Source organism: Medicago truncatula, chromosome 5, assembly GCF_003473485.1.
Source record: "Medicago truncatula cultivar Jemalong A17 chromosome 5, MtrunA17r5.0-ANR, whole genome shotgun sequence".
Lineage (NCBI taxonomy): Eukaryota > Viridiplantae > Streptophyta > Magnoliopsida > Fabales > Fabaceae > Medicago > Medicago truncatula.
Genome location: NC_053046.1, coordinates 27,182,333 through 27,203,364, shown reverse-complemented (window position 1 = coordinate 27,203,364; position 21,032 = coordinate 27,182,333). Strand labels below are relative to the sequence as shown.

General features: G+C 32.2%; 1 pseudogene; it reads left to right on the top strand.

The window, feature by feature from the left end:
* Nucleotides 1-1,824: 1,824 nt before the first annotated feature.
* Nucleotides 1,825-7,663, top strand: LOC112422125 (22.7 kDa class IV heat shock protein-like; annotated as a pseudogene).
* Nucleotides 7,664-21,032: the final 13,369 nt, after the last annotated feature.

Below are 21,032 nucleotides of genomic sequence, written 5' to 3'. Positions count from 1 at the left end.
TGTGCAATACACCATACAATCTGACGTGATATGAATTAAATACACAAATACTCAATGATTGATCATAGAGTTAACTTTACCAAAAAGTCATTAGACCATGTCCAATGGTAGTGTTGAATGCAACTTTCAACATGTGGTTTTGTTCCAATGGGGTGTTGAAGATTGTTGAATAATGATGTGGATGAGAGAGGTGTTGAAACCATTCAACAATGTTGAACCAACAAGCATAGGTACGCGTGGCGCGATTTCGTTGGGCAAGCAAGACGCGTGTGCAACACACGCCGACAGGCGCGGGTGGTGCAGCAGGAGGCGGAGAGAGAAGATGCTTTGTGGATAGTGTAACACATGGCTGATTCTGATTGGCTGTGGTTTTTTATCATCTTAATAATTCCAACTCAATTTATTTCACTCGAAATTTAAAAAAAAAAAATTACCAAAATTCATGATTTTTTTTTCTCTATAAATAGAGACTTGGTTCATTTGATTTGGACACAGAAAAAAAAACATAATTTTTCACTATTTTAATCTTATTATTATCTTTCTATTAGCAAACTAAGTGAAGTTTTAATCTTTTTTTTTTTTAGTGAAATGGATCCCAATATATAATAACCATTTCAAGACCCAAAATAAATTATTTTACAAAATTTTGTTTTTCCTAAAAAACTAAAAAAATAAATTGTTGATTGTATTATTTTAATTTAATTATAATCGATAATTGTAATTTTATGTAATTATAAAAACAAAAATATAAAATTAAATAAGAATAAGAAATAAAAAGTGGTGGGGTAGAGTGTTGAATGAAAAACCATTGGAGAGGGTAAAAATTCAATGAGTGTTGAATAAGAGAGAGAAAATGATGTGAAGTGTTGGGAATTGAAAAAGTGGATGTAATTGAATGATGTTGAAAGAAAAAACCATTGTAGATGGTCTAACTTCAACATAGAATTTTTCTTTTAAGCACTACTAAAAAAACAAAATTTGGTGAGGGAAATTTAGTGAGGGAAAATGTAAAATCCCTCTCTAATTCCGTCACAAAATTTTGCGACTAAGGAATTTGTGAGGAATTTCATTTTTTCTGTCACTGATTTCCCTCGCTAATTTTGCTTTTTCTAATAGTGAAGAAACTAATAGAATTTGTTATATATAAACATATGTGTTAAGAAGGAACGAATGGAATAGCTTATTATTAAAAAAATATAGAATGGAAAATCAAATCAGAAAGCATCAACTAGTAATTATTTTCAAAAAGATAAATAAATTATGAGCATACATACACACTCTAAGTTTTAAGTCTTTATGAAGCACGAACACTTTTTAGATTAGATATGTTTTGGTATTAGACATGTGTTAGTGTTATACACCGACACATATGATTACACTAAATTATGTCATTTTCTTGATGTTTGTGTCCGTGTTTGTGTTTGAATTCAAGCTTCACTCTTCAGACATGTTTTCAAGCAATTCTTCTCTATGTCAATGTTACCAAGGATAGTTGTATATTTTTTTATTAATCACTAATGAATGCATGGCTAATTCTATAATCACTGACAACATTGAGATGCCATGACTGGGTCAGACCCAGACTCGGTCGGCCGGTATATGTTAATAACATTTAAAGATTATTTGTTCAAAAAGTAATTGTTTTTCAAAATCTTTCTAGTTATAAAAAAAAGTGAGTACAAAAAATAAGTGCAGGATCGAGCATGGTATAGAGTGCTAATTAGCATGAACACTCAAAATCACAATCATTTTGTGTCTCAACCAAACACTCACAATCATCTTGTGTGTGGTACCAACACAAACACTTCTACTTGGCAATTTAGCATGAATCTCAACTCACATCAATCTTCTTACTCGTCTATCCAGCAGTTGAAACTGCCTATGAACCATGCTACATTACAACCTATATATGTAATGCAACAAGACCAGTAATTCTATTTGCACCAAATTGAATAAACAAACATCAGTACCTTAATATACTAGAAATGTGGCTACAACAACTCAACATGTTACTAGCTAGTACCATTTTTCTTGTGTGTTCTTGCTGGTAGTTTTCCTACCAGAACCAAAGGTTCACTATTACCTTCCATGGATTCTCCCAATCCTCTCTTAGCTGATCATTTCCCAAACCCATTTTGGGTCGCGGAACAAACCCCCTTTGGAATTGAGAAAGACCAATCAGCCATGACAGATATAGTAGATTGGAAGGAAACTTCAGATGAACATGTTATAATGATGGGCGTGGTGAGGTTGAGAAAAGATGAGATAAGGATAGGAGTGGAAAGAGAACAGCGTGCTAAGAGTTATTGGAGAAAGGAAAAAAGAACAGGAGAACAAAAGTGATCGTTGGCATAGAGTTGAAAGGATGTGTGGAAAATTCTGGAGACAACTTAGATTACCAGAAAATGTTGATTTGGATTCGATTAAGACAAAGATGGAAGATGGTGTTCTTACTTTAACATTTTTCATAATTTAAAAATATTAAAGAAACAATTATTAGAAATATGGTTGTAGAACTTGAATGAGTTCTACAAGCCATATTGTGAAAATATTCATAATATATATATATATATATATATATATATATATATATCTCAAAATATTAAAATACAGAAGAAAAAAAACAATTAAAGAACCTCACACAATATTTCTCAAAAGTGTGGGTACTTCTCTGTAAATTATTTTGAGAAAAATGGTTGTAGAACTTGAATGAGTTCTACAGGCCATAGTGTGAAAATATTCATTATTTTAATATATATATATATATATATATATATATATATATATATATATATATATCAAAATATTAAAATACAGAAAAAACAATTAACGAACCTGACACAATATTTTTCAAAAGTGTGGGTATTTCTGTGTAAATTATTTTGAGAAATATGATTGTAGAACTTGAATGAGTTTAATTTTTTTCTGTAATGTTGAACGATTGTTGTAATTTTTCGTTTCTTCTCTGGCACACCTTGTGCTGGAAAGATAGTCTATTGGTAGTAATATATTTCATTTTGATCTCTTAAAAAAATATAAAAAAAGTATGTATGTACTCCGTAAAAAAAACATATATGTATATGTATGAATTAAATTAAAGTACATAAAGAAAGTTTATTTAAAAAAGGGTCATGTGGGCTTAAAATGGAAATTAAAAATAAATTTTATATTAAAAATATAACTTTTGAAACTTTCAAAGACATTAAATGCACAATTTCCAAAAAAATTATTTTCCAAATTTGTTTTCTTAACTTATACCTCAAGGCACAAGTTAACATTTCTATTTAAAAAAAATAAAATAAAGATAAAAGAAAGCTACTTCGGCGAAAAAGAAGAAGAAATTACCTGTGTTAAATAAAGATAAGTAAATAAAGGTAATCTACATATCACCACCGCAAAAGACATGTACATAACTAGTGTGAGACCCGTGCCGATGCCACGGGCTCATAAATAATTGTAGCGGTCGTCAATTAATTAAGCAATAAAACTAAAAATATGAATATGAATCAAAAGTCTACGTAATAAATATGAACAAAAGAAAAAGGTTTGCAAATCCAAAAATTTATTAAAAAATAACGACCCCGCAAATCAGGTGACGACTCAGTGCAGTTTCAAAACAAAATAGAGGGAAAAAAATATTTCAAACAAAAAAATTCAAGCATCGTGATTACCACAGACATAGCAAAAAAATTCATGCACTATAATGTTTGTAAATAAAATTACTTTTTGATATTATATACTAAATTGCGATGCCCTTGCACGGGTTACGGTTAATTGCGATCTTCATCATTTAGTCAATCAATATCACTAAACAGTAAAAATATTTTTTCCGAACGTTTAAAAAATAGATCAAATGAAATATGACACAAACATTAAATCAAAGAGGTTGAAAAAATAAACATTTAAATTCATTCGGACAAACAAAATCATTCAATCACATACAATTTAAAAAAAAAAAAAAAATTGCATGGAGAAGAATTACAAAGAGCAAAACGCAAGGAACAAAGCTATATACAAAATGCATAAAAATATATAAAGTACGAGGTTCAAACCCGGCCACCACAAAAAAAAAAAAAAAAAGTTATAGATTAGAAATTGTTTTTTGCTCAAAAAAATAATTGAAATTGTTTCATTAATTTAATAATAAAAATACAATTTTAGACTTATTATTATTTGCACACCTGTTTTAGACATACATCCATCACCGCACTATCCAGAACTGGTTAAGCCAATATATTTCTTCTCCCTCCCCATTTCATTCATCCAGAAACCCTAAAACCACGTTCTTCATTCTCTCCCTCCCATGAGCGCAGCTTCCATCCTCTGCACCACATGCACCGTCGAGCTCAGCCTCCTTTAGCTTAAAGAACCTCATTTTTTTCATCTTCTCAATTTTCTATACCTTAACATACATACAGAATCATGAAAAGAGCAAAGTACAACAATGGGTACTTTAATTTGACAGAGATTTCAAGCAAACTCCGACCAAGTTTGAACCATGGAGAAACTATTCTTCCTGCTTTCCTTCTCCCGTTCAATTTTTTTGTGTAAGTTTCCTTTGTTCTATATTCTGCTGAAAGTCCTTATTTTTCTGAAACCCTAATATTTTTTACTTCGAAATTCATCGTATAATTTATCAATGGGTTAGATTTATTTATCGCTTAATTTGATTTTTTGAACCAGGTTATCTTTTTTTTTTTTTCACATATCCCCCATTTCTATTTTGAACATATACTTCCTCTCATTATTAGAATACCATTTTTGTTGATACAAATTATGTTTGCTGCCATAACTAAAAAATGTTACAAATTTTGTCCAAGAGTATTTCTAAATCGTCTTTTGTGAAACTGTTGGCATGTTTGCAGGTAACAAATACAAAAGAAGACAAATAGTAAGATAAGGTTATCAAAGTTCAAGAGAGCATGTGTCTTTGTGGAAGTAGTCCTGGCAGGAAGAGCAGCCATCAAAATGATTCCATTGAACTTGGAAATGAATTAGGTATATATTAATAATTCAATATTCTTGAAAAAAGTTTGTTTTTCCTGTTTTTAGTGGAAATGGTTAAACATTAGCATATGACATATTGAATTTTCTAATTCCTTGTAAATTTCAGTTGGGTGAGTCCCTTTTTTTTAAAAAAAAAATATTATTAATGCATCGTTTTGCCTTTGGATTTGTGTTTCTACTCTTATCAAATTTTTATTTTATTTTAAAAGTCTTGTAATGTAATACTTTGAGTTTTGTTAGTGCAAAGCCAAAGGTAGCAAATTATCCCTTTACAACATTGCTTCTGAATCTGGTTGTTGTTTCCTTCGACTATAACTCAAATTCTTTGTTTTACAATTCAAACTTCACATGAAACCACATGTAATAAACACACTCACTTGTTATGATCTTTTTCATAACCACAAGTTTTCAAAAGATGGTTATGGAGAATACTTGCAAGTCAATACTTCTTAATCAAATCGTGAACATGAATTCCATTGCATGCCTCTAGGACTTGTCATATCTTCCTTTCATTTAACAGTTGAATAAATATTATTAATAATATCCCCGTGAGCTTAGCTCAGTTGGTAGGGATATTGCATATTACATGCAGGAGCCGGGGTTCGAACCCCAGACACTCCACTTCTCCACAATTAAATTGTGTGAGCTCTAGCCACTAGGCTACTTGACAAAAAAAAAAATATTATTAATAATAATATATGAATAAATCACAGAAGCAAAAATTAATAAAATGGCAACATGATATGTTATAATTCCTTGTTGAAGCTAATATCTTATGGCTGATGCTAATATATGATTTACTTGTTCAAACTTCTCATGAAACCACATACTTTTTTAATTTTAATTTAAATTATTTAATTGGACTTGCCTTTTGAATTTGTTTTTCGTTTAATACAATTGTAACCAACATAGTCACTTGTTATGCTCAAAAGTTTTCAAATGTTTGTTATGGAGAATACTTGCTAGTGAAACACATGACTTATAAACATGATTAACCATTATAACGGACTTGCAAGTCAATTTTTCTTAGTAAAATTGTCCTAGTAAAAGTGTGAACGTGAATATCATTGTATGCCTTTTGGACTTACAAGTCAATTTTTCTTAGTTGTATATGATTTAAGTAGACATCGTTTTATCAATTGAGTGTTCTGGACTTCAAGAAAAATGTGAAGGAAAAATAATCATAACTAAGCTAGCAAACTGTATGAAAGGCTTTAACTTTATGAACATGGCAAGGCTTTAAATACCACTTTCAGTAAGAATAAATTGTTAAAATCCTATAGGCTTTATCTGGGGAAGGTAAGGGAATTGAAGTACAATGAATACTTGTTTTTTATGGGAAATGTTGAACTTGATATGGGAAGGCTTTACATTCCTGACCTACATGGAAGCATTTTGTTTTTCTTCCCACATTTTAAGGCTTTTTCTGCTTTAGCCGTAATTTTTTTGCTGCCATATCTGACATACAATCTGGCCCTTTTTTCAAACTATATTTGATCCCTTAGCTAAAAAATTTTACAAAATTTGTCCAATTGTATTTCTAAATTGTCTTAAAATTTTGGCAGGTTTGCAAGTAACAAATACAAATGAAGACAAATAGTAACATAAGGTTATCAAAAGTTCAAGAGGGCGTGCATCTTTGTTGAAGTAGTCCTAGCAAGAAGAGTAGCCATTGAACTTGAATATGAATTTGGTATATATTAATAATTCAATATTCTTGAATTTTTTTAATCTGTTTTTTGTGGATGAGGTGGAAATGGTTAAACTTTATGATATGGTATATATTATTAATTCAATATTATGTTTTTTAATCTGTTTTTTCATAACATGTTTGTTATTTGAAACTTTGTCTTTCTCTATTTCTTGGAGTTAGTATCTAGCAACTATTTGATTCAAAAGACGTGAATTTTTTTTTTTTTTGTTAAGGATGAGTAGTTTTACTCACATATTTTTAATGTTAAATCTATCCTTTTTTTTTTTTTACATAATGTATCAAAGTTTTGGGTTGTTTGTGGTGATCCCTTTTTTTTTTTTTTTCTTGGTTAATTCAACCCTTCTAACTCAACTGTTTTTTAGATATCTATGGTCTTTAACCATTTATCATTTCAAACCTTTTAGGCTTTAAAATAAAATACACTTTTTTGCATTAATATGTGCATCTAAGTTGTACATGATCGAACTTGTGCATTAATAGTATACTCCCTATACCAGTCACACGGTTCTTTCTTTGGGAGGCCATCTATTTTTTTTTCCCTTAAATGCTGGGTTATTTTTTTGTGATGGCAAGCCTGCTGTCCTATTTTGTTCTTATTTTTGTAAGGATCTTTTTTGCTTTTTTGCTTGGCTTGTGCTTTTGGTGTTTGTAGCTTTGTATTATAACTAAGTTGCATCCAAATAAACTATGAAACCATGAGAAAGTGGTATTTATTAGTAACAACTTTGTATTGTCAAAAAAAAAAAAAAAACTTTGTATTTATTATTCGTTAGTTTTGAAAGTTAAATTTAGAGGCTGAAAAAGTGTTATTTATTATTGGTACCAAAGCACTTAAAAAAGAAAATAGAGAGAAATTGATTAATGTAAAAAGTATTTAGTGCCATAGTTAAGTTTCAAGTATGATGGTGAAGTTTAAATGTAAATATTATGAAGATACTCTAAACTATAGAAATATACATATTAGTGTAAGTAAAAATACGAAGATTACATCTATGCATGATGTTACTTTCTTAAACTACACAAATCTGCAGGTGATCTGTTGACATGCTTGCTTGGCTCTATCCAAACACTTAGAGATACTGTGGGATGAAGGAGCTGTCAAAGTGTCCCATGAGGACTTGTTAACATGCTTGCTTGCTGCTGTCCAAATACACATTATCGCTGTAAGTAAAAGTAAATGAAAACAAACAATTGTGTAAGCTGTTTCTGATTTGAAGAAAGTTCAATATTTTTAGTTTGCAACTGGTTTCTGATTGTTTTGTACAGAACAGGCTTTGTATGTCATGTTTTTTCATTTAATAATATTTGTAAACACTCACAAACACACATATTTAGCCTTATAACCCTATTTTGCACTAAGAATGTTATGAATGATGAGACTCTGCATAAGACAATGTTATACCTTAATGTTATACCTTAAACTTGTTTATTTAGAGAAGATCTATCATTTGCTTTCATATTAAGGGCTTCAAGCTGAAAAAATGAAGAGGATAATAGAAACTTAATGAGTACCATGAAAAGATATATCCCTTAAATTTTATGAATACCTATGATTTGGTGAAATATTCTAATTATTGTGTTCTTTTGGATTGCCTTCATGCTGCTGGTGTGGTTCCTTCAAGAATTCCATGATTTGGTTGTGGAAACCTATGGAAGGGAGATAAAGAAGAGGCAAAAATATGCATGTTGAATATACAAATGGAGAATGACAAAAAGATATCCATGTACTTACACATATCTTGTAAAAAAGAATAAATAAAATGCATACCAATGAGATTAGCCGCTTGTTTTATCATCTAATACCACCTGCATCATCAATTGTAGAGTATGTTTATGTAAGTTTATAAAACATCATGAAAATGTATTACAGTATAACATTAAGGAAAAAGAAGCAGAAACTTACTTTGCTATGAAGGATTTTTGGCATGATGGAGATGAATGAATGAGATAGGCAATGGTTTAAATACACTTGAGGGAAGAGAAAGGGGAGAGGAGCGTGAGAGAGAGAAAGAGGGAGGAAGATAAAGTAACAAAGAAATAAGGAGCTTGGCGCCCAAGAAAGCTTAAATGCTGCACTTCACACCTGCACTGTACACCTGCACTGCACTGACACCTTGGCTGCTTTTTCTTATATAATGTAAACCATTGAAATGACCAGCAAAGTGTGGAGAAGAGCCCAATTCACTGGTAGTGTATCGCACAGTAATTTCGCAGACTTATCTATTGTAAGATTTATAAATAAATAAAATAAAATAAAACAGTCTTTGAAAAAAGGGAACAGCGAGCATTGAAGTGGTGACATATATGTTGTAAATTTTGATTATATTTCAAAAAAATTATACTATATTGTTAGAAGAAAATTATTATTATTATTTTATTTATAATTAATACCACTACAAGAAAAATTGCATTTTGCGACTTTTAAAATTGTTGATTGCGACTGTTCGAAGGGTCGCAAATGTACATTTGCGACTGTTCCCCAACAGATGCGGATGATGGGGTCGCAACTGTCTTTTGCGAGCCTTCATAAAACAGACACACCAACTGCCACAAAAGGTACTGCGACAGTTCCCAACAGTCGCAATACAATATATGCGACCCTTCAGAACTGTCGCAAAGTAGGTGTTTAATTTACATTAAATGGACTTGCGACCCTTCAAAATAGTCGCAAATGTTGAGTTTTTTTAAATTTAAAAAAAATTAACGGGGCAATTTTTGTTCACAATTTAAATAAATATATTAATAAATACTTAAAATACATAAATATATAACTAAAAATTTCTAGATCCCATAAATATAATTCTTTTAATAGTAACAATCAAAACAATAGATAAAGTACATGGTTTAAACATTCAAAAGGATCAAGTTAGAACACTAATAATACATATAACTATTGAGAAAACTAGCTAAAGAGAAAGAGACACGTATTTTTCCAGGATCAAACTAATTGTTTTTCCTATAATTTGACAAATGCAAACTCTTCAGTCACTTTCAAAAATATATTTTAAGTTAAAATTACTTCATGCAGGATTGCCTGAAACTACATTACCCAAATCTATATTCAAGTGTGCAGACACACGATCAAGGGATCATGGCAGTTGAATGAAGATCAAAATTTGTATTCTAACTCCATCAAATTGAATGAAGATCAAAATATGAATAGTCTGATCTTCATCCAAAAGTCGAGATTCACAAATGCGTGATAGCAGTAACCCAATATGCCTAGGTACATAACAACATTGCTATCACAACTTCAGAGAAAACAGGCAAAAGATTAAACCCGAATTTCTATTCTCTCTACACACCGGAAACAATGAGATCTGAGCAACATAAAATGAACATAATGATTATACAAACAACTCAGAACAATGATAAATTTCCTTATTGATTTGCGCTATCGATTCATGATAAACCAAATCAAAGAACTAAGAGCTGCTAATATTACAAATGAATAAATCGGTTACAAAAAATTGACAGATCCATCAACAACATAACCAAAACCAATATATAACAAAATTAAAAAAATAGCAAAGATCCTTACATATAATATTCAAGATTCATCTTCACCTATATGTATATGAGTCCAATTGTCCATACAGATCAAGAAATTAACAAAATAAAAAAAGGAGCAATTAAATTTTTTCAGCATTAGGTGAATCACCACAGTACCAAAATTCAACAGATCTGAGATCAGAAATCGTTACCATTACCAAATCAAACGCAATTTTTCAAAAGCAAACAATATCTAGCTTTTGCAAAATCACAGTAGCTCACCTGAGTTCGATTTCTTAGTAGAGCAATTCTTGGTCAAACTTTGCCACTGAACTCCAAATTAGAAGACACCTTTTCCCTTAAGAACCGAAAGGTTAACACCCAAAAAAAAGTAGCTCAACGTGATTTCGCCGCGACAAACCAACATGATGCCAAACAGTTTCCTAGTTTTGCAATCAATCAGAAACATCAAATATTCACAAGCTTGATAAAAAACAATCTAGCTAGGTTACATATTAAACTTAACCCAGCTATTCAATAATGATTTAAAAAAATAGACACAAATTAGAATGATTAATCATGATAAACAATAATAAGACCGCGTTTAGGTAAATGAAAACACTTAATCACATCAATTCAACAAAAAGCACTACGATCTAATCGTAGAACTTCAACTCGTACGAAAAACCAAAGAAATCACATATACTAGATACTTCATTAATATGTCTTTACCCCCCTGTAATTTGGGCGAGTTCCGGTTTATCCCCTATAAAAAAAACGTTTAGATTCCAACCCAGTAAAATAAGATTTTTTGATTTTAGCCCCTCACCTATGTCACTGTGCTGGTGAGCTTATGTGGCATGCTGACTGTATAATTTTTTTAAAGGGTACATGTGGCATTTGTATTTTTTTTTATAAAAAAAATCATAAATAATTAAATAAATTCGGGAAAAATGAAAAATAATTAAAAAATTAATTAAAATGAACAAAAAAAATAAAATATATTTTCTTATTATATTCATAAATTTCCAAATATTTTAAGCCCTTAAGTTCCTTATATTCATAAATTTCGAAATATATTAAGTTCCTGAATTTTTCAGAAATTTGAATTTTTTGAAATACATGAATTTTTTTCATATTTTTAACTTTTTCCAGATATTTTTATTATTTTTTAAATTTTCTAGAAATTTTTTTATTTTTATTAATTTTTCCAAAAAATTTTCATTCTTTTTCATTTTACCAAATTCTTTTTCATTTTTATTAAATTTTTTTAGATTATATTTTATTTTATTAATTTTTCAAGAATTTTTTAATCATATTTTTTATTTTAATTATTTTTTTCCTTATTTTTTATTTTTCAGAATTTATTTTCATTTTTATTAGTTTTTCCAGAATTTATTTAATTTTTTATGATTTTTTTCGTTTTTTCATTTTTAAAAAAAATCACAAATGCCACGTGTACCCTTTAAAAAAATAAAATTAATTACACAGTCAGCGTCCATTACACACGTGTCAGGTTTTAAAAAAATAATTACACAGTTGTGTGCCACGTCAGCGTCTGGATGAGTCTGGGGTGTTTTGTGGAGAATCTTCATATTATAGGGTTGGAATCTAAACTTTTTTTTTACAGGGGGTAAACCGAAACTCGCCTGGATGGGTCTGCGGTTGTTTTTGAGGAGATTGTACCTATTTATGCTCACAAGCTAACTGCCAATTTTAAGAGAGTTTTATGTTCCTTGTACGTGCTATCAATTTCAAGATGAGGAACACCATTTTTCTTTTGGTATAAATACTTATGCACAGACCAAACAAAAATCCCTCCTTTACTTTTTATGCTTCAAGCTATGTATGAATAGATTTTCATGAGTCTGACATATAACTCTGAATCCTTGGTTTCATTCTAAGAAGAGCCTGCTGAATCTCAGGGAATTTGCGCTTATGAGGCGGATAAATCTTTAAGGACAGTGCGATCAGCATGCCTCAGGTTATATAGCGGTTTACTATTGTGTAGGTTTTATAGAATTGTCAGTGGAGGATAATGATGGAACTGCATCGATGGCCAAGTCATAGACTAATACACAGCACAAAAATAAGTTTACTTGATATTTCTCTTGTTTATTCTCTTTGATACTTAATTATTTCTTGTTTTTATATGTTGATTATTATTTGGATATAATTCTATGTAAATATTTTACAACAATCTTAAGGATTTATCTATTTTATTGATTAAACCCTAATCCCAAAATTATTTGTGCTCATAGTAGATGAGAGTTATTGTTTAGCATTATACTACCTTTGAATTCGATTGCCTACAAGACCATAACTTTTGGATGTGGAAGAAAACCTTGATGTGAAGGTAAGGAACGAAAACCAAGAGTTTAGTGAACTCGATTTTGTGGAAAATGGAGAATAAATTCTGAAAGCCATATATGCCTCTCAGGTTCTATCTATTTCTTCTTACTTATCATTATTAAATATGATATACTTGTGTCAATTATAAACGATGTATATCTATATTATATTGTGTTCAAATTTAAGCTTATAAGAATTACTGGGTACGTGTATCCAGTTTTGGATGCAAATTATATTTGTTATGAATTGGTGGATAGAACATCTAACTTCGATAAGTCTGTTATGTTTTGTTTTTGTTACAGGAAGTTGCTGATGGCGGTGGTGGGTCTGTTCCGACTTGGTTTGTTCATATACCTTGATCCTGGTTTCTCCTGGAGTTGAGATTGGGTTCCCTAGTCAGTTGATGCTCGAAAGGGTTAGGTGCGTAGAGGCTTCCGTGATGGTGGTAGTTTTCTTTGATGGTACCTCCAGACTTTATCTGGTGTGGTTGCTTTATGCGCCGTTGGTGGACTGTGTAGATTCAAGACCGCTTGCGAATTCGTGCTTTGGTTCGTATCTGGTTGGTTTAACCTGAAATGGTGTTTTACCTGCTTCGTCGTTTTGAAGGGGTTTGTGGAACTTGGATCGTTACTCCGTTGGCAGACGATTCATACGCCTACTCAACACTTTAAATGCTCACTCTGTATTTTCTTTTGCAATTCGGTTTCGCGCCCACACGTGGGTTCGCTGGATTGTCCGTGGTAGTGATTGTTTAGGGTTTTACTGATTATTGTCCGTGGTAGTTTGTGGAACTTGCATACTGTTATACCCTGTTTTTGGACCTAAAAATACTGGGCCCAATTTCATTTCAAACTTTGTCAATTATCAAATTTCAACTGCACAGTTCAATTTGTCTCTGCCTCGCAGTATTTTCAATCACAATTTTACCTATGTTTTTCTTGCATAAAACCTTTCAAAATGTCTTTACTTGTCTTGTAAGTCATTCAAAAGTGTCTCTGGATCATTGCATTGCTTTTTCTACAGTTTATTTCAAAATTTGCAAAAAGTCATACAGAAGGGTATTTTGGTCATTTCCTGCAGTGGGACCCATTTTTATCCTTGTGACTATCTCTGAGTCTTTTCGGATTGTTTTTTACATTTCATCAGTAAACCTTGTTAAAATTCATTTCAAACTTGCGTCTGAGTCAGTGTTGAGTCAATTTCAATCTGTTTAGGTCGTTTTTAGCCCTAGGGGCATTTTGGTCATTTCACACGAAATTTTGGCATAGGGAGGTTACTTTGAAGTACCTCATTTAAGCCATTGGTTCGTTTTAGTCCGTTTTGTCAGTTTTATTTTTGTTTCACTTTACGTTTGGTCAAAATTACAAATTTTAATTCATTTTTTTTTACTTTGCATTTTAGCCCCTTAATTTTGTTAAAATTACATTTAAGTCCAAATTGTCCAATTTTATATTTTTTTATTTTTTTAGTTCTGTTTTTAAAATTGCAGTCCAGTCCTATATTTTACAAAATTGCAGGGAGGTCCTCAAGGTCCAAAATTACAAGGCCGTGCCATTTTTCTCCATGTCCAGATGTCACAAATCCATTGGCTCAAGTGTACACATGTCAACTATATAAACAGTGAGTCAGATTCAAAGCAATTAATCACACGCCACTTCACCAAAGAAGAAAAACAGAATCAATTTTTCTCTCTCTTGTCAGTTAGATCAAAACCAGAATCACAGAGAAATCATCAAGAACACAGAGAAAAATCAAAAACCCTAAATCACCAGAATCACAAAATCATCAAGAAATTCATTGAATTTTCCACGATTCTCAGAGATTCGCCAAGGAATCATCATCATTGAATCGTTGCTCTGCAATTCGAGTGCGAGTCCACCACTGAAAGCGGCGAACTCCAGCACGATCGCAGAGGCTTTCCCGGAGACGAAGAAGAGGGACGAAAATCCATATACCGAACCTGTGAAGAAGAAGAGCGGATCAGAACAGCAGGGAACCAAACCAGAACCAACGGAACAAGACTAAAATCAAGCTTTCCTTGAAGATCCGGATCGGAACCACCAAGAAAACCACAGGTAAAACTCAAACTTCCTTTTTTTCGCAAAAAATGGATAAAAAGGAGAATCAAGTATAAACATGTAGGATTCTAGAAGCACGTAGCCAAAAAGCACAAAGAACAAAGAAAAACTTCATTCAAAACCGCAACTTCAAACTTAGATCTACTCCGGTTGAAAATCTTTTTCAAAAAACCAAGCTCGGATTCATGAATAGCACGAAAAAGGATGTTTAAAAACGTAAAAAAAATTTTGAATCGGAGCAAGGAAGTTTTTCTGGCGGCGGCGCCGCCACCTGGAGGTGGCCGGCCACCGCGCCGGAGGAGCTAAGCCATGCCGGAGAAGACAACCGGATTTCTAGAGAGAAGTGGGAGCTTCTCTCACTAGGATGAGAGAAGAGAGAGAAGGAGAGGAAAAAATGAAAAAAACCGGAGCCTTTGTGTTTATATAGCCAGTGAACCGGACCGGTTTATTTCCGGTCCAGTCCCCTTTGATTCCTGGCCGTTTGATCTAGGGTTTCAGAATCCTAGATCAATCGTGTGGCTCCTGTGCAGTCTGAGTTTTGAGTGTGGGCTTTGGGTTTGGGCTTAGTTTTCTTTCACGTTTTTTGTTTTTTTTGCTATTTGCACCGTATTTCTTTGCTACTTGCACCTGTTTCTTGCTCACTTTTTTTACAAAAAAAAATCCTAAAAATCCTGGTTATTTCTTGGTATATTTTTGGCATTTCTATGGTGTTTCTTGCATAAAAAAAGATGTTAAAGTGGCATGAACTAATTCCATGTGTTTTTACACTTTTGGTATGCATTTTGCTATGTTTTGTTCTTGACATTTTGATATTATGACATGGATAAAGGATGCCTAATATGATGATGAATATGCCTCTGGAAATGTGTTTTTGTTTGCTGTTTTTGAATATGATTTTATGAATTTCTTGTTTTGCAAGCAACAAGTTTAGTTTTAAGGAATAAAGTGGCAAATTTCTCTATGAACTTGGTGTGATATTTTGCATGCATATGCCTCCATTAATTGCATGTCATGGCTTGAAACAAAATTTCTTTCTAAATTGCCATGATGTGATGATTATGGGCCACTAGCATCTTTAGGTATCATATCAAATGTCTTTTAGGTTTATTACCACTTTATTACTTTTTCTTTGCCATCTTTATGCATTTCCTTTTAATTACTTCCTACTATTGTGTGCTTTATGATTACTAACCATTTCATCTCATGTGCCATACATTTCATAGCATTCCACCACTCTCTCCACTTTCTTTAGCTTAGCATTTATTTTTTTCGCAAGTTTTAATTCATTTGGTAATGTAATTTGTTATCATTGGTTTGTAGCTTGGCAAAGAGGCCATAGAATGTATTTAGGCAATTTTTGTAATATGGACTATGGACACTATGACGCACCGACACGCACACACTCACCTTAGATGTATGCATAGGATTGTATGGTTAATTAAGCGTTTAGGTTTTAAACACTTAGAGAAAATCCATCTTTTTTTTCAAAAAAAAACAATTGAATTTCACTTCAAAAATTTTCATAATAAATATGAAGTCAACACTTCATTTTTTTTCCTTTTCTTTTTCTTAAGAAAAATTCAATTCATCTTAATCATTTAGACTTTCTTTTTAATCACTAATCAAGCCTCACTTTTTGCTAAATCTAATGCCCTTGAGGCCTCTCATCTCTATTCTTCAAAATCTCTTTTCAAACCTAAAATCAACCAATAAAAACAAAAACCATCTTTGAGCAAGAACTACGCCGGTTTTGATCCCGTAAAACGGTACGTAGGCAATGAGTCAAAACTCATCCAAGCCGAAATAAAATCAAATTCTACTTCTTCTCACCCCCCATTCTTAACTAATCATACCTTCTTTTTCACAAATAAGCAATAAAACTAAAGCGTAGAAATAAACTTAGGAGAGCGGTTCTTATGGAATACCATAATCGCTCCGGGTGCCTAACACCTTCCCGTAGCGAAAACGACCCCCGAATTCGGAAACTCAAGGGTTTTTCTCCTTTTACCCTTCCCAAGAAAAAAGAGAGATATCAACGGTCAAAAGGTTCAAGTCCAATTAATGGCTTGGCACCCAAAAACCATGATAACACATACTATTGTGATTATTTTGTCATTGAATAATTGATTGATTTACATGAGTAGAATTGAGAGAAGCTTTCTAAAGCTGAAGTTTAATTATATTATTGAAAAAAAATAGAGGAACTCATAGAAATACATGTAGGATATGCATGAGTGAAATAAGTGCAACAAAGATGTTGTCGCTTAAATTAATTTAAGCTAACCTATATATATATTGAGATACACTTTAAAATATTGGTGACATATTATGGATTGTTCATTGTATTAAAATAATACGATGATGTTTTGAAGTGAACATATATATTTGTGTGGATTTATTTTCCCCTATGTGGAGGAGTTTTCATTTAAAATATATTTTAAGTAGACCTGTGTCATAAATCCACGTATAGAGTTATATTTGCCCAATGTAGGGGGTTGTCGCTTAGAATTTATCTAAGTAGACCTGACGAATTATATCAAAGAAGTCAGTTTAACAATATGTGAAATATTATTTAGAGTTGATGTACCGTTGCATTGAAATGCAATGATGTTAAATGAAATTAAATTCCAATGAGAATAAATCAAAATGAAGAATTATTTTAAGGGATGTTGTCGCTTGAAGTCATTCAAGCAGACCTGTATAAATACAATTATTGAGATCAAGTTTATTGTTATAGACTTTGATAAATATATGAAGTTGATTGACTTAGAAACGCGTTAGTCAATCTTATATGATGAAAGAAAATTGTCTTCATCATTTGTGTATAAAGTAGCTACTAAACAAAGCCTCTTGGGATGAAATAAATTTGTGTACATCGAGGGGATTGAGACTTAAGCCACTCGAAATTAATAAGTGATGGAAACCCAACCTTTGTGATTGGAGATCCCATGAATAAGGTTCATATGGGTAAGAACAAGTCACTTATTAGTTCTGCTAGCACCAAAAATTAGTTAATTAATTTTTGTTTTCGTCCCTTTCCTATGGTGTGTGTGTGAGAAGTGCTAGATACTGCATTACGGGGATAAGTCTATCAAGCTTTTAATGAATTTCATATCCCTTATGGGTGGTGTATGATTTGCAGCATGCACTTGATGAAATCACCTATGTGAGTGTCAAGTGGGATCGCTTGTATGTGATCTTGGCGAAATCTCTGGAGCACTCATGAAAATTTCCAGGCACGTGCACGGCCTATTTGCGAACCACAGCGCCAATGACAAGAAATGTGGGGCTGTGATGCGGGTGTTATACGGCTAACATACGTTAAGTGATATTGGTTCATATAGCTTGTTACACCAACTTCACTATGTGTTAAGTATTATCATTCTAGAATTGGTTCATATAACTTGCTACACCAGTTTGATGCATCATATCCAGGTGTTAACCCAGTAAGTCTTTTTTTTATTTTATTTTAAATTTTTGAAATATGTCGGAGATTGTTGTAAATTTTGATTATATTTCAAAAGTTTTATACTATATTGTTAGAAGAAAATTATTATTATTTTATTTATAATTAATACTAATAGTTAACTTAGTCTGATTCTTTTAGCCACATTATTTTAAATTGATTTAGTCTAAGGATATTTACTTTCATCTTAAAGAGTAATTAAGGCACATGTTTTTTATGTTGTAACCGAAATAGAATTGATAAGGCACGTTGTAGCTGCTGTTGTTTTTGAGGAGATTGTGCCTATTTATGCTCACAAGCTAACTGCCAATTTTAAGAGAGTTTTATGTTCCTTGTAGGTGCTATCAATATCAAGATGAGGAACACCATTTTTCTTTTGGTATAAATACTTATGCACAGGCTAAACAAAAATCCCTCCTTTACTTTTTATGCTTCAAGCTATACATGAATAGATTTTCATGAGTCTGACATATAACTCTGGATTACATCCTCTTGAAAGAATTTCTTCTTGATAGTTTTGAATCCTTGGTTTCATTCCAAGAAGAGCCTACTCAATTCTGGGGGATTTACGCTTATGAGGCGGATAAATCTTTAAAGACAGTGCGATCAGCATTCCTCAGATTATATAGCGGTTTACTATTATGTAGGTTTTATAGAATTGTCAGTGGAGGATAATGATGGAACTGTATCGATGGCCAAGTCATAGACTAATATACAGCACATATAAGTTTACTTGATATCTCTCTTGTTTATTCTCTTTAATACTTAATTATTTCTTGTTTTTATATGTTGATTATTATTTGGATGTAATTCTATGTAAATATTTTACAAGAATATATTGGCTATAAGCTCGGTATAAGCTGTGCTAAGCTCAAAATTATGGTTTATTAAAATATGGTATAAGCGGCTTATGAAATTGTTATAAGCTATTTTATTATTTACCCAAACGTATTTGAAAGAGCTTATGTTAGTAGATAAACTCTCATAAGCTTAAAATAAGCCAATCTAAACGGGGCCTAAATATAAAACTGAAACAAATTTTCGAAAGCAGTTCAATGTGTAAGGTTTGTCATGGAAGCAATAATGACCTAGAGTGGATGCAGAGGGCATGGGCGGAGTTAGTGTGAAACATGGTGTGGCAGCTGCCACACCAAATTCTAATTTTTTTTTTCTTTTTTATATGCATAATTCATAAATATAAGGCCTGGCACGGGAGAAGGAAATTGAAAATTGAAAAAACATACAGACAAACACCTTTCTTCTCCTCCTCTTCTCACAAATCACAATCAATGAATCAAATATCTTCTTACAACAAACAAACAAACCTCTCTTTCCACTCTCATCAGTCAGCAACATAATTTTCTCTCTTCACTCTAAGTCTAAGCCAAGGTAAGTGAAATAGTCAATTGATTCTCTACTTTCTCATTCATTCTACAATTGCTTTTTTAGGGTTTTAGAATTGTGAATTGGGGATTTGGGGGTTTTTTTAGGGTTTGAATTGGGGTTTTAAAATTCTGCAATGAATGAATTTAAGCAACTTTAGGGTGATGTGAACTATGATTTCAACATGTATGTGCAAGTTTAACAATTCATCATTTTCGTTGTTTATTTTGCTACTGCCGGTGCCGAGTTTTATGGCTTTGTTTGTTTTGTTTTATTAATAATACAAGTTAAAAATTGCTTGTTTATGATAATTGATTATTGTACAATGGTGTTTATAAATTATAGGATGAAGAAATTCTTCCCTGTGTTGTCTAGAGACAAAGCTAGTTCTTCGACTACGGATATTTTGCTTGTTGTATATTCCAGCATCATGATCGAATGGTTTTGGTGTTTAAGTGTGCCGCCTATATACGGTCACTTTTGTATTTTCTGCCGTTTTTTCCGCGAGTTGTGGTGTGTCTTACACCCTCTCAACGATGAATAATATTTGCCGTAAAAAAATGTTATATATTATTTTTAGTATAATTGTATTATAGTTTCTTTAAAAAATTTGCCACACTAATATACAATGTCTAGATCCATCCCTGACAGAGGGACTTCAATATTTACGTCATTAATGTGTTTGATACTTCCATGGCATGTGGTGAGTTGGTATTTGAAGGCAAATCTCTGAAATGTCTCTTGGATTACTACTGTGATGATGATATTGACAAAAAAAAAAATCAGGAAATTTGCTATTTATTTTATTGCCTATAATATCAAATGAAAAATGACACATCAGACACATATATAGGAAGAGCATTTTGAGGTGCCATGACTAGGTCAGACTCGAACTCGACCTGCATGTGTGTAGGCCAAAACACGTTCAATGGGACACGACTGGGATCCCGTAGGCTAAAAATCCACCTGGGGTTTTTTCATTACCCGTGACACGCCGCAGGGCGCTCCTGGAGGTGTCATGACTGGGCCTCGTCCTGCCCATGTCCAAGCCAAAATTTCATGTGCTTGCTCATTAATAAGTTCATGCCGATAGGATGTTTCGTTCACAACTGGGACTCGATGTGCCCATGCCGAGGCCAAACCACGTTGGGAGGGACCCCGTAGGCCAAAATCTCACGCGGTTGTATTATTAAGGTCATACCGATAAGATTTTTGGTTCATGACTGGGACTTGAACTGCCCGTGCATAGGCCAGTTAACTCACGGTAGTAAATTCTAGTTTGGGTTAATTATGGAAATTCAGGATGGGAATGAGCAAAAAGGAGAATAGTGATTTTCAAAACAAGTCATCTCCCAAACCCTAACTACCTTTGCTAAAATCTAGCTAAAACGAAACAAACTCAAAACAAACTTGGTTACTATGTGTTTTAACCAAACAAGCCTTGATTAAAACACTAATCAACTATACTAACTTGAATTAAAACTAACATCCTTCCTTAATTCAAGTTTTCACTCTCACCATACCAATCAGGCTTCTCAGT